General features: G+C 38.1%; 1 protein-coding gene across 5 annotated transcripts in view; it reads left to right on the top strand.

The window, feature by feature from the left end:
- Positions 1 to 252: 252 nt before the first annotated feature.
- The window catches only part of LOC105928574 (synaptotagmin-2), a 106,729-nt gene continuing 91,983 nt past the window's right edge, over positions 253 to 14,998 (top strand). For 3 of the 5 annotated variants that reach the window (XM_012865893.3, XM_021318218.2, XM_012865894.3), the window contains exons 1-2: positions 283 to 393; positions 488 to 549. The gene's annotated coding sequence lies outside the window, so the exon portion shown is untranslated. The other 2 variants (XM_021318217.2, XM_036128765.1) reach the window with 1 other exon arrangement.

Genomic DNA, 14,998 nt, shown 5'->3' with positions numbered 1-14,998 from the left:
TGTTTTATTCTTTGCTCGGTGCGTAGGAAATTGCAAAGCTCAGCATTCTTCTCCACAGGCACTTAGGATGGAGGGGAAAAAACAAGATGAGTTGGGCGGGAGGGTTTCTGTTGCACCACATAACTGACTGCCTTCCAATTAAAGAAGAGAGCTTATGTTACTGAAAAGCTGGTAAGCCAATCGGGAGGCAGCACAGGGTAAATATAGCAGGAAAAAAGCGAGTGGGAGAGTGGGCAAGAGGACAAAAAAAAAGGAAAAAGAACTGCAGTGTGTGAGTGTGTGTAGTTTTCATCCCTCCCCCCTGAGCAAATCTTTATCAAATTGTGGTACTTCAGTCTTGGGGTGCATTTGAATGGTTGTGAGGGTTTATGTGGTGGAGTTCTCAGAGTAAAGGTGTGTCTTCTGTGCTCTCTTAGATGCATTTGGTCTGGAACTGGAAGTAAGAGAAAGTAAGAGGAGACTCATTCTTTTTCTCTCTATCTCAAAGTGTCTTGGAGTCTGCGGAGAAAGGGAACAGCTCATTTTCAGGGGGAGCATCCTGCACAGAAGGTAAGCAGCTGCATTTGCTTCCTACTGGCTTTTTCACTTTTTGGTGTCTTTAACGGACACTAACAAATGGCTTTTAAATCAGTGTTTTCTTGTTTTGATTGATTTTGATATTCAATGATTATTATTCTAAACAAAAATGAAAGATGTCTACTTTCTTTTTAATTTTTTCTTTGCATTGCAAAGATTTGAAGCAGAGTGAGACGGTGAAGCTGAGAGAAAGGGGAGGGGGGAGCTCAGTGCGGGACTCCCTGATGCTCCCAGGCAAGTTTTCTGTGCACACGGTTCTCTTGTGCTGCAGTATCCTGTTATACCCCCTTGTGGAGCTGCCTCAGCATCCTGCAACCAGCATCCAGTCTGAGCTGCTAAAAACAGCCACCAGCTTTTGACTGTATGAGCTTTGCTTATATAAGTGAAGTCCCCCCCCCCCCCTGACATTTTGGATTCAGTTGGCTAAGGGACTGCTGCTGCTCCTTTTAGTTTGGTCACGCATGCTTTCATTGTGGGTTCTTAGGAGGTGCTAAGAGAAAACAGTGAATTGGTTTCGCATTTGGTTGAGTCTGATGATTAGTTTTTGTTCAGTTTATCCAGTTAAGGTGAGGTGCTGCAGTTTGAGCTTTGAGGAAAAGTAGGTTACTTCATGGATCTTTCAGTGCTTGCGGTATATTGCATAGAAACGGAAAGCAATATGATTGCAATATTAATAAACTTTCAGTCAGTGGTTGGACCAATAAAATATTGTTAATATGGGAAACGCCATCTGGACTCACACCATAGAGGCAAAGTTGAAAAAATTTAAAGAAATTTACTGCCATATTTTCTTTAGAATCTTCTGCAGCTGATGGATCCCATCTCATTCTCTTTTATTTGGAGTCTGACCTTCATTATTTGCAAACGAAGGGCTTGATGCTGTCCAGCAGTGGGCAGTGTGTTACCTCTGCCCAAGCACAATGGCCTGCTGCAGAAAAAGGAGCAAATAATGGACTTGTGTGTGTTTTCCTGTGAGCATACCGCAAAGCCACATTAGAAATGGTAAAAGGTACAGCATGTGCTATTATTCGAAACTAATCATGTTCTTTTTAAGCCTCTGGTCTTAGCTTTGCTACAAAAAATACCCTAATTTCTGATCCTTATTATAAGTTTTAAAAGATATTTAAATTATTCAAGAAGATGGGAAGTGAAAGCCCATCCATTTCAGCACCATGGATAGCAACCCCTCCTGTCGTTATTCAATGTTTAGTGAAAATCTAACAGTAACCCGTTTATTCATCCATTTATCTAAAGCCGTGTTTAACCTTGCCGAGAGCTTTGAAAGCCTTTTTCAAGTAAAAAACAACAACAACACTTTTTTATTAATGTATTACTCTTCTTTTAGAATACAGCACAAAGAGAGACACTTTTTCAGACACAGCCCTTCACTGATTCCGTTTAAAAACCTATCTGCTGGCCATGTTCTGCCTTCATTATCCCACTGTACTCCATGTGGGAGTGCCTTCATTGTGGTTTTGTTCTTCCTTCTTTGTGGCTGCGAAGCTCTGAATCGTTATGGGACAAAACAGCAGTGCAGCAGAAATGGTGACAATAATTCCAAAGATAAGAACACAAACTAAAAAATGTGCTAACATATGAAAAATGCACACATTAGAATTTTGTGTCTGTCTTACAATTGCAGTTTTTGTAAAGCTTTGACCTGCTGATACAAATTTTTGCCAAGTTCTCTTTGAAAATTGTAGTGTAAAAAAAAATCCTTTATGCCTCTTCATCACTTAAGATTGGGGTTGGGCGACTTGTGATTATCTCTACCTATGCATGCCCAGTCTATCACAGAAACACTTAGTGTATTTTAAGGCAAGTGAGAATGGTCTCTTGACCTGTATTGATGCTTTTGGCCCCTGGGAGAAAGCTGGAATACTTGGAGAGGACCCATGCATGAACAAGAAGAACATGCAAGGTCCATTCAGAAAGTTCTCTGACTGGGATTTCATCCACAGACCTTGTTTAAAAAAACAACAATGCTAACAACTGTGTCACTGTACAGATGAAATTAGTCAATTACAATATTATTCAAAAGTTAATTTATATCAGTAACTTGATCCAGTAGGAGAAACACATCATATAACTTACTCACACCCAGGCCGATGTTTTCACGCTTGCTTTTGTAATTTTTTTCTGTTAATCATGATGATTTTCCACTTAAATCTAATGAAATTACAACACTTAAAATACAAATTTTTCCTCAGATTATTATTATTTTTTACACAGATATGTGGGCATAGAGAAAAGTATGTTTAATACCTACTTATAGGTTATTCTTTTTTTAAAGTACTTTTAAGTTGAATTTTTTTTGTACCATATGGAATATGGAAAGCATATTCTAATTGATTGACCATGACTGTATATTAGAATCGGAGTTGGAGACATAGTGCTGTGTGAGACATCAGTTGGTTTAAAACCGTGTTTTACTAATATTTTTAAACAAAGACTAAATGATTATGAAGTACATATTTTGAAATGGCTTTAGCATCACATGTTAAAGATTAGCATGGTTGTTTAGCCTTACTTAAACAGCAGCCTCTGTATTATCCCCTATATAAAAAGTTAATTTTTCCCCAAACTTGGAAGTTTATAAAAGTCTGTCAACATTTCATCCCTGACAGACAGAGGTTGAAAGCTCAGAAGGACAAAACAGACAAACTTTGCTGTATTCCATTGAAGGTCCCTGTTAGGTTCTAAAGTTCTCAATTATTGTCTCACAGCCTGAATGAAGCATATATATGTCTTAACATAATAGCTTCTTACATCTATATTCTTTCATGATATTTTAAAGGTTATGATAAAAATAACACAAAAAACATAATTACAAATAACAAATTCAGGTAGAAGAAACACGTTTCCAAATCAAATTTTTTTTACCATAAAGCTTATGAAACCAATACTTACAATAGGTGACAGGCTTGTGCAAATTCTCAGTTATCCAGGTCATTGCAACAGCAAACAGGCTTAAATCGGAGGCAACTTGACATTCGTCCAGTTCTTTCTGAATATGTTTCTATGTCGAAACGTTTTCAGAAAGAACTGGATGAAAGTCTGGTTGCCTCCGATTTAAGCATGTTTGCTGTTATAATAGGTAATGTGTAAATGTTAGAACAGGTTAAGGTACTTCACACTATGCTGTTATATATTGTATTATATTGTATAGTCACTGGGTCTCCAAATGGCACAACAGGGTGAGCAGATCGAAAATAACTTTAAAAGAATGAAGCTTGTGTGCAGTAGGTGTGTCTCTAGTGCATTTTAGGTTAAAACAAGCTTGGTATTTATTCATCTTTTGGCTGGTGGAGTAGGCCGAAAACTTACTCTAGTAAGAGTTGCGATACTTCATGCTTATATTAGTCAAATAGAAGTAAAAAGCACGGCCTAGTAACCACTCCCAAAAGTATTATTTAAAAAAAGGTTGCACAAGTAACATAACTGAATAAATGCAGCTAGTCTCTAAACACCTCCCATAACAGCACTGTTATTGTGAGTACAACCTTGTAGTGTTCATAGAGAGTTCACTGATTGGAAAATGTTTGTATCTTTCATTGTCTGACCAGTGGGTCATCAGTCATGTCCGACTGTCAATTCAGTTCTCACATTATATATTATATATATATATATATATATATATATATATATATATATATATATATATATATATATATATATATATATATATATATATATAAATCAGTGTTGTGTTGCAGCTGTGAAGACCCCCATGTAAAAAAAGAGCAGATAAGTCTGACACCGGCTTTGGAACAAAGCTTTGTTTCATGTCACGGCTGAGGGCAATCTGGATAGTGTCTCAGCAGGACTCTGCTCGCATATGGAGAAACCTAGATAGTGATGATTAGAAACACAAGTTCTTTAATGGGAAATGGAACTGGGACCCCTCACTGTTACATGAGCATAAAGTGCAAGGTGTGGACGAGGTTTAACATTTTCTCATCAGATGGAGGAATAGAGTACATTTCCTGTATTGTCCCTTTATGGGAATTTTCAGGTGTGCCAGCATTAAAGTAATGGCCAAATGAAAACATGCAGATTCACGCAAATGTACAAATGTAAAAACAGATAATAAGAATAAGATACTTCACAGTAAGTTAGAATGACTGGGTTTAAACATAAAGACCTTTAGCATGCAATTCACCTAAGTTTAATGATTCATCCCTTCAATAACCAGTTCAGTCAAGCTGCCATTGCTTAGTTAATAGTGTAAATGAGCAAATTGCGTTCACTAATTTTTCTTTTGAGGAAGAGAGCAGCTGCTGGCCTCATCATTGCTCATCCTTCGAGCGTGACATCCTCTGCCCCAGCATGTGTGGCTTGGGTGTTTAGTGTGTCCCAGTAAATGATGGTCTGGGGAAAACAGCAGAGCACCACCGCCTGTCACTACAGTTTGCAGCTATCTTAGAATGCTTGACATTGTGGTAAGAAGTGGTGCTAAAATAAAACAAAAGATCTGCAAAGACATTAAGGTGGGTCAAAAAAAAAAACAGGAATTCCTGCTGATATTGAAGATGAACTAGGCAAGGTACACTTTGATGAACACAATGAATATAAATACATGTTAATCATGATCATTATTTGCAATGCTTTGGAGAGATATGTAGGGATTTATAAAAAAATACGATGTAAAAGACAGAGCCTTAAACACACTCAATGCAATATATGGAAAGGGATTAACTTTAGTCATTTAAAGTAGACGCTAGCCAATGCATACAAGAATAATAATTTCATTTGTTTTTAATAAGATTACTGCGAAAACCCTTCAAGGCTTCTTAATTGCTTTAAAGGTCGCACTTGATTGTATAATAAAATCTATTTTCAATGTGTGGACATTGAAATTTGGAATATTCAACAGCTTCATTTTGCTCAACTTTCGCATTTAAGATGCTATGAATTACAATTTCAGCATTTATTGGATTAGGTTTGTGGGTGGGTGTGGGTTACCTTTACAGCTAAATGCTCTAGAATGTAGTAACTTTTTAGTGCCTCTGGATAATTTCAAACTATAACATATGAAAGTAAAAGTGAAATACACAGAAACATTAATTCAGTATAAAATACCTTACTCATAACTCAAGTGCTCATAACTATTTAAATATTTAACATTAGTTTGTGTTACAACCACAAACTTCAATACATTTTTATTAGGATTTTATGTTACAGAGAATCACACATTATTAGGAGACTTTTATGAATACAATTTTTCAAAGGTGTAACATATTAATATTCTTCCCCCTTCACTGGGATGCCCTGAAATAAAAAAAATCACAGCAATCAATTGCAGAAAAGTCTTGTTATGTGATAAAACAATATTCGTAGCTTTTAATATCGTACAGTGCCCTGCTTGGTCAATTATGTGGAAATAAAGTGTGGCACAGATGCAAAAACTCTGGAGGAGCAGCAAGAGATCCACAGCACACGGGTGGGAGTAGCTGTAGAATCTGACTACTAACTTGTTCACTTTGCAAATTTGGGTTTTCTGGAAGTGTGGATATTCTAGAAAATATTTTTTTAAAAGGAAACTACAAGAAGTCCCAGAGGAGGTTTCCCACAGTTAATTTCGACACAGCATATTGAAGAGGGTGCTCATTTCAAATCATCAAATCAAAATTTAACTTTTTGACGTACATGCAAAATACTGTGTATGGTAGAAAACTAACACTGCTCATTATCCCTAACACATCATCCCCACCATGAAACACGATGGTGGCAGCATCATACTGTAGGGATGCTTTTTCAGCAGGAAAAGGAAAACTGGTGAGAGCTGATGGGAATATGGATATTGCTAAATAGTGTATTGAAACCTTTCTGTAAGACAACAATTCCAAACATTAATTTGGGGCTACAATGCAGTAATTTAGATTGTAGCATATTCACATGTTAGTATGGCCTATTTAAAGTCCAGACCTAAATCTGGTCTATGCATGTGTTCAATCAGAATTTAACTGAGCTTGTGCTGTTTTGCAAAGATTAGGTAATAATTCCAGTTTTTATATGTACAAAGATAAGATAGAAAGAGGAAAGAGATGTTATCTAGAAAAATTATATTGTTAGTAGTTCAGGATTTAAAACCCAACACTATTCTAGCTCAGTTGGAATTGTTCAGGCTTAAACAAACTCGTCAAATAGATTATTTAGTACATTTCAGATTTTATTTTACTTTCGTGCTTCAAGCCTCAAACAAATAACAAGATTATCACATTAGATATAAAACTCGTTCCATATGAGAAACAGCCAATCAGGGATCTGCTTCTCTGAAAAATGTGCTGACGGAATCTGACAGAACCAATGTTGCATTATGTGCAGAAGAGGCGTTCACAGAGACTCCAGATGTTGCAGCCTATTAATGGCTTGGTGTACAAAGACTCACAAAATCTAAACCGATGTGATTTCATCTCATACGCTTTTTTGCATTTTCTTCCGGTTTGTGTTAAGTGTGGACATTCATCTTTTTTCCACCCTTTCAGAATAATTTATATATCGGTGAATGTGTCAGAGGACATGCAATAAACCAGGGGGGCAGTTTACTTCAATAATGCATTAGAAGACATGGGTTGCAGTTTAGCTACAGGGATTGGAGAAAAATAGACACAAGAAAAGAACAAGTGCCCTGTGAAGGAAGTGAAAAGACAAATGATTCAGGCATAAGATGGAAAGGGTTACAGAGATTGAGAGACTGTCACAGGCAGAGCAGGGATGGAAGAGAGTGGGTGTGCATAGCAGAGCTATGAGCACTGCAGTACATTGCAGTGCCCAGCCCCCGCTGTGTTCTCTGCTCACCATCCGGCACCATGTGCTGAAAAGACCCCTGCAGCAGCAGAGTTGTACCGCACACAGGGCTGCCCGCTGATGAACAGAAACATTACAAAGAGCTCCTGACCCTCCATTGTGCAATCTGGACATCAGTTGATACACAAGAGATAGACAAAAAAAATAGTGAACACAAGAAGCCGATCTGCAACTGCAAAGTCATGTAAGAGGAGGGTAGTAGTCAGCTGATGCTCCCCCTGGATTATTTAAGTGAATTACACATTCACAATTTGCCCAGATTAGGAACCTTTGCCTTTCTGTTTGCTTTTGTTCAAGAGGTAACGTTTAACATCTGCAAACAGAAATAAGCACTTTTCCAAAATACCAAAAAATAAACAGGCAAGTCTGAGGAAGTCCTAAGTGACAGGAAAAAAGATAAGACTTGCATAAGTGACTGCTAGGTCTTGCATCTGATTTGGGCTTCGATTTACTTCAAGGTAAGCCATTGTAGTATAGTAAAGTTTAATGTACTATAGTATAATTTATTGTAGTATGATAAAGTATAGTATAGTATAGTATAATTTAATATTGAGTAGTGTAGTGTAGTATAGTATAATAGTATAGTATAGAGTAATGAAGAGTAGTGCATTATAGTATAGCATGGTATAGTGTGGTATGATATACAATAATATAGTGTACGTAGTGTGGTATGATTTAGTATAGTATAGTATAGTATAGTAAGCTCAAATGACTCAGATTGTTTGGTCTCACACTTAAGTTCTGTAAGACTCATCAAACAGCTTTTGGGCTGGCAATACTCGCTCAAGCACAGCCACATACATGTGAACACATGCAAGCAGATGTGAAATGAGTCAACATTACGTGACGAGCCCAAAGGAAACGATGAAGGGGCTTGTTTCTGCATCCATTAACAGTAGTTGTGCTTCCGCCCACTGCTTGCCTGGGGGGGTGGGGGGGCTGCTTTGGCCAAAGCATGAGAGCTTCCGCCTCCTTTTGTGTTTGTATATTCTTCCAGTTTGCTGATGTGGCTGGTTCAGGTTTGCTGATACAGGAGCGGCCTGTTTCTTGTGACATGGCCAGATGGTGTCCCACGTCGTGCTGCGGAGCAGCCGAATCGATTAAACCTTAACAGACAGAAGTTAAGTGTGTCCACCTCGCCACTTTAGGTATGTTTGGTTCTGATTTGCACAGAAATCAGCTGCAGGCATTGAAACTGAAACGGCACAAAAAATAAATAAAAAAGGCCACTGGTGGGTCACACTACTACAATCTACAGAACTCAAATTCTTATAAACATGGTTAAAAAGGAATAAAAAGTTTAAAGGGTATATATCATAATTATTTACAACTTTCAGTTGTGTTCAAGCTGGTAAAACATATTTCCACTTTCATGACCAAAATCAAGAAATGTGTAAAAGAAAAAGGATGTAATTAAAATTAAATTATAAAAAGGCAGCTCAGAACGTAGCTGACAATTGCAGAGGAATGATAATGTTAGATCTTGGACATCAGAGTATACCACAATTAACACCTAAAAAAAGTAGTGATAGCAAAGTCTCCAGAAAAAAAAAAAAAGTTTATAAATTCAAACCATACCTTATCCCACTTTAAAATAACAAAGGTTGTCAAAGTGCTGTACATACAACTGAAAATAACTGTGAAATTAAAATAGGCAAGTAAAACACAGACAATAGTAGAATAAGATATTTAAAAACTGTTAAAATAGTTAAAAGAATTAAAAGTAATTAAAAATACTTGTTTTTTAAAAACAGTATAAAAAATATCAAGATTTAAATTGTGATTTATCCAACCGAGAGGAGAAATTAAAAGGGAAATGTTATCTAATATAAGAAGCTTGGAGACATATCAAACCCGACCCCTAAGTTAGAGTTTAAAAGCGCTGCGTGGTGAGCCCACTCTGCCTGTAGTTTACCACAACTGTATAAGACTGCAACAAGAAATGCAAAAACTCTCCAAGTATATGTGGAAATTTCTGCTCTGGTTATCACCATCATTGATACTCCAATGCATTCATGCTGACTCCATTCCATCCCTGGCCATAACTGTGTCACCAGGACAGCTGACTATATTTGTGAGCAATGCACAGTTCTCACTTTTCTCCACATAATTAATTGAGCCATTATTTACTCCCACGGGTCTAACTACTAAAGTAATGTTGCTGTCAAAACTGCTCTGTCCAGTTACTGGAACTCCATAACATATGGAGTTCCATATGCATTTAGTTCCCCCACATAGTGTTTGGACCTAAAAAGCCATTTTACACGAATGCCACAAATGTTTATGTTTAAGGAATGTGTGTGTGAGTGCTCCTGTTTAGGCATCAGAATGAGGACCTAAGTCAATAGGAGTCAACACATAGTCCTCACTACATATAGCAAGACAAGAATGTGTGTGTGGATAAAAATTATATTTAGCCTTTAAACTTTCAAAATCTGACAAAGGAAGAAATATTTGATCCAATCCAGACACCAGCAAGGTACACTGTTTTAATAAAATCAAATTATGAAATCAAATCAAATCAAATCAAATTATTCTCATTATGAAGAGCGGAGAAAGCAAGTAAATACTAGTCTGCTGTCTGTGTGAGTTACAGAGACAGAAGGAGTGGGAGAAAGCTGGAAAGTATTGTAGTGTGGGTGAGCTGCAGCAGGGACTCAGAGTGCTGCATTGAGCTGCATAATTAATGTAAAGAGGGTGGAGCTAAAGGCGGAGATAACTTGCTTCGAAAACTGAGCCGCTACCACACCGAAAGATCACGGGAAGCTCTGTGTTAAAATATGGAGGAGCTCTCCAGTAGGCAGACAGAGGTCTGTATGAAAGTGGAATGCTGAAGCAAAACAAAAGAAGAGCACAGAGTTGTTCACTCGGATTCTATGCCCCCGTCGCGTCTGCTCCCCCAGGCCTCAAAGCCGGTCTTTCTCCTCAGAGCTGCTTACCTCAGCCAAATGTCTCAGTGTTGGCTGTGCTGCTCTGTTAATCATCCAATTTGTATCAAAACACCTTCCTATATGACACATCTGCTATATTTCCCATCTGATCTGTCTGAATTGGACCTCAGGGAGGGAGGGGGAGTTGTTTTAATCTGCCGAATGGAGTTATATTTAGTCAGCTTCTTTACAGATTCTGAGCATCAGTTTTCTAATGCTCATGTGTATGCCTCTGTTTGACAAAGATGGAGTGCGAGTCACTGGAACTTACTTTTGTACGAGAGTTAATGTCCATGGAGGTACATATTGAAGGCATTCAGGCATTAATGTGCAAAATCATAATCCTCTGTGCTGCTGTCAGAGCTCACAAACTCGTTTAGCCTCTCTGTCTCCAAGGCCACGTTTCTTGGTTGCTGACCGCATCTTTATCGCACTCCTCCGCTTGCACCTCTGTCACCGCACCTCACTGTCACTGTAGCCGCTCCGAGTTGTTCTCTGCAGCAGTGTTCCTTTTTTTCCTTACAACACTGCATTACATAAAGGGAAGAAAGATTCAATTTACATAGCACTTTTCCCGTCACATTGGCTTCTGAAATCTGTTTTTTTTTTCACCGCAGTGCCATTCATCCAGCTGTGCTTACAACAGGTACATATTCAAACACCAGTGTGCAGGTTGGGGTTCAGTGCTTTGCCAAAGGGCACATAGGCCTCTTGTAGCAGAGAAAGCTAGAATTGAACTCGGCATGAACTTTCCATTTGCAAGATGACAACTCTTTCCACTAATCCATAGCTGGCCAAGTCGTTGCAGGATAGAGAGATAAAACAGGAGTGTCATCTGTTTATTTAAAAAAGACATTATTTCTTCTTAAGGATGTTTTGCCTGAAACAATGTTGGTGTTTTAAAAATGTATGGGTGTGTATGTGTGCTCTTGTACTTGCAGCTGAGCGAGAATTTTTTTTTACTCATTGTACTAGTAAAGTGAGAACTTTGATGTAATGTGAGGACCCTTCTCTGGTCCTCAGTTGTTAGGGCCAGGGGTTAGGTTTAGGACTAAGGTGTCGTTTATGTTTAGGGTGAGGTTAGGGTTAGGGCACAGAAAGGTTTAGCAATGAATAGAATTCAATGGAAGTCAAGACATGGTCCTCAGTAAGTATTTTAAACAAGGATGTGTGTGTGTGTGTGTGTGTGTTTAGTCCAAACTATATTGAAATACATCTCTAGTTCTTTTGCCATTTCTTCTTAGCAAAATATGCCAATTTCAGCCAGACTGGATGCAAATCATCTATGATCTTACCAGGATCTCTGTAAAAAAAAAAACATCCTCCCAGATTCAGGACAACTAATAGTTGTACTGTTGATGGATTCGCCTGCCTGAACTGTGGATTTCTGCAGCTCCTCTAGGGTTACCTTGGGCCTTTTTTCTGCAACTCTGTGTATTACCATCCTCGCCCAGCCAATCATTTTACTGTGACAGTCATTTCTCGGTAGGTTTGAAGTTGTGTCCTACTCTTTATGTTCTCAGACGATGAATTGATCAGTGCTCTGTATTTCAAATATCCCCAGACCTTTATCCTTGACCTGTCTGCTGTGTTTTACCTGGTCTTCATGATTCTGTCTTTTCCATTAGTATTCTTAAACAGATCTCAGAGGCTTCCACAGAACAGCTGGATTCAGTTGGGAGATTAAATTACAAAGAGATGGAATCTATTTAATAATTAGCTATTTAATAATGACTGGCACTGAATGACATCAGACAAGGCCACATAGTCCGGACAGTAGCTGCTGATAGCCAATCTCAAGCAAACCTCCAGGTGATCATCAGTCATGGTACAGTGGTATTTGGACTTAATTATCTTTATGTGGGAAAATGCTGATACACATCAATAGGTGGAACCAAGTAATGCAGTCAGGGAGGTGGCACATTTCCTCATGTTGGAGTATTTTCCCTCTGTTAGTAAGTTCCAGAACTGTCTGTGAGCCCTGGACTTCAGCTCTATGTCAGCTTGCAGAGTCAAAATTTCCGTCTCGACACAGGACGCGTTCGGGTGAAACAGCATTGCGATCTTTAATGCTAGGGAATCCACCTCAGCATGCTCCCGAAAAGGGTAGCACACGAAAGTAGCAACTGCCTCCAGTAAAGCCAAGTCTTGAAAGCATCAGTCAAACTCTGACAATCAGTTCTCAATCTGCTCTGTGTACTGTGCACTCCCAAGCCTAAAATGAGCAGAGTGGTGTATGAGGTTCAGTGCGGTGAGGAATGTTCTGATCTTCAGATTGGACAAACCAAACAACCTCTCCACAGACGCATGGCTCAACACAGGAGAGCTACCTCCTCAAGACAGGACTCAGCCGTCCGCCTGCACCCCAAAGATTTAAAAGGAAACTCTTTTGAGGACCAAAACGTTCACATATAGGATAGAGAAGACAGATGGTTTGAGAAAGGGGTGAAGGAAGCCATTTACGTAAAGCGAGAAAAAAACAACTTTAAATAGAGGAGGAGGAGGAGGACTTCAACTTTCTGAAACTTACAACACAGCGATAGGTTTAATTCCTGCAAAATTGGACCCCAATTCACATCTCCAAGCATGTGAACACATTTCTCCTGTAAGACAGGCTAACAATGAGCCTAACGACTCCATTGTTGGGATGACCATTTCCAGGTGAAATTGCATATGAATCTAAGCTCCAATGAGGCTTGCAGGTCTATAAAGCTTGGAACTGTACACTACTCCAGACATTTTGAATTGAGAAAGCTTCCTGGATGCGAAGTGAAACATCTTCAGCTTCAGAATAGGGATCTAGTTGTTTTATTATTATTTTTTTTAACCTTTTTTGGATAAATCAGTTTACTCTAATAAAAACCTTCACAGTCTGAGGAAGGGTTTTGTCTGCTGATTGCTTTTTATTTTTTTTTTCCCATCTTGCAGGACCTTGCAGAACATTTTTGTCATTCAGGATGATAATGCTTCCTATCCCTTGAAATTCCTGAATTGTAGGGAAAATGTCTGCTTTATCTTTGCCTTCCCAGGGGGTTTTGCAGTGGCTGAGCAGTGTTGCCATTTCTCACTGTTGCCAAGAGAAAATTTGCCCATCTGACATGCAGACCGCCCAGAGCGAGGCAAACATCAGAAGAAAACCTTTAGAGGAAAAAAAAATGTTTTCCTTCTTTGAGATAAACTAAAGCTTTGCACTTCATTTGAGGGTGTCATCCTGTAAAATGGTCTGGAATCCATTTAAACTGCAGGCGGCGTAGGTGAATTTTAAAATCTTATTGATTCAAGTAAACTGAAAGCTTCTGTGGATGGACCCATAGATCTAAGTTTATGCACAGATCAAGTGTACAACAAGTAGCTTTTCATTGGACAAACACATTACTACTCAGAGAGAAATAAGATGTAAGGAAGAAAAGGCAAGGAAATGTTTTCAATGCATGAGTAGGTGTGCAGTAAAAAAGCTTTTTTTTACTTGGAAATGTTTGAGGTGAAGGACATTACAAAATGAATCACAGCTTCTCTTTGATAGGAGTGAGATGAAAAGAGATGGAGAAAAAAGTTAAAAAAGAAGAACACTTCAATTTTGAACAATTGGAGAAGTTTCACAATTTTAAAGCACATTTTGCTGAGGGTCATGACACAACCTTGAATCTGAAAAGAAAAAGAAAAAAAAAAAACATTGGGGGTACGCACAAGCTAAAGTCCAGTGATTTTATATATGGTTAGAGTTTTCTACATAAAATAAACCCAGATTAGTACTCATCTTAATTTCATTTTATTTCTATACAGATACCCCTTAGCCAACCCCCCTCCAGGAGGTTTCAAAAGTAAAACAACACATTTTAAATGTAGGGTTTATAATTTATCTAGGTATGGACTGCTAGACAAAAGTAGCATTTTCTGAAGTGAGAGCATCCCGATAAATCTAGCATAAAATTATCACAGCAGATCAGATATCGACCATCATTCTCGCCATCAAATATGGTGTTGGGGGCTGCTTCGCTGCTTCAGGACCTGGATGGATTACCATAATTGATAGAAACATGAATTCTTCCTTCTACTACAAAATTCAGAAAGAGAATGTCCGACCATCAGTTTTTGACCTTAAGCTTGGGTTATGCAGCAGAAAAACGATCAAACGCACACCAACATGTCAACCTCTAAATGTCAAAAAAACAAAACAAAGTAAAAGCTCTCTTTATCGCTTTTACATAATATTCTAATCTTAAATGTCATGTTTTCATTATGTGTAAGCATTAAAAAATCATCTTTATTAACAGAAATAAGGGATTTAAAATATCAGTCTGTTAGTAAGTAATCAATATAATGTATTTACCCTAGTTAATTGGGCCACTGAAACAAATTGATGTTTTGCTAATATTCTCATTTATTGAATATGACTGTATATTAGGTTTAGATGGAAATTACCTTTCACAGCACCATAAAAAAGCCATTAGTATTAATGTGCTTATTGCAATTTACCCTACTGTGTCGTTGGGTTGGGCAACTCTATGCTCAACTCTGAGCTTTAAACCGAACTCTATCGCACTATACCTTGGTACCTCTTTTATTTGATCTATCTATCTATCTATCTATCTATCTATCTATCTATCTATCTATCTATCTATCTATCTATCTATCTATCTGTCTGTCTGTCTGTCTGTCTGTCTGTCTGTCTGTCTGTCTGT

This window comes from Fundulus heteroclitus, unplaced genomic scaffold (genome assembly GCF_011125445.2).
Source record: "Fundulus heteroclitus isolate FHET01 unplaced genomic scaffold, MU-UCD_Fhet_4.1 scaffold_115, whole genome shotgun sequence".
NCBI lineage: Eukaryota > Metazoa > Chordata > Actinopteri > Cyprinodontiformes > Fundulidae > Fundulus > Fundulus heteroclitus.
The sequence above is the reverse complement of the archived record's forward strand: the minus strand, read 5'-3'. Positions and strand labels throughout refer to the sequence as shown.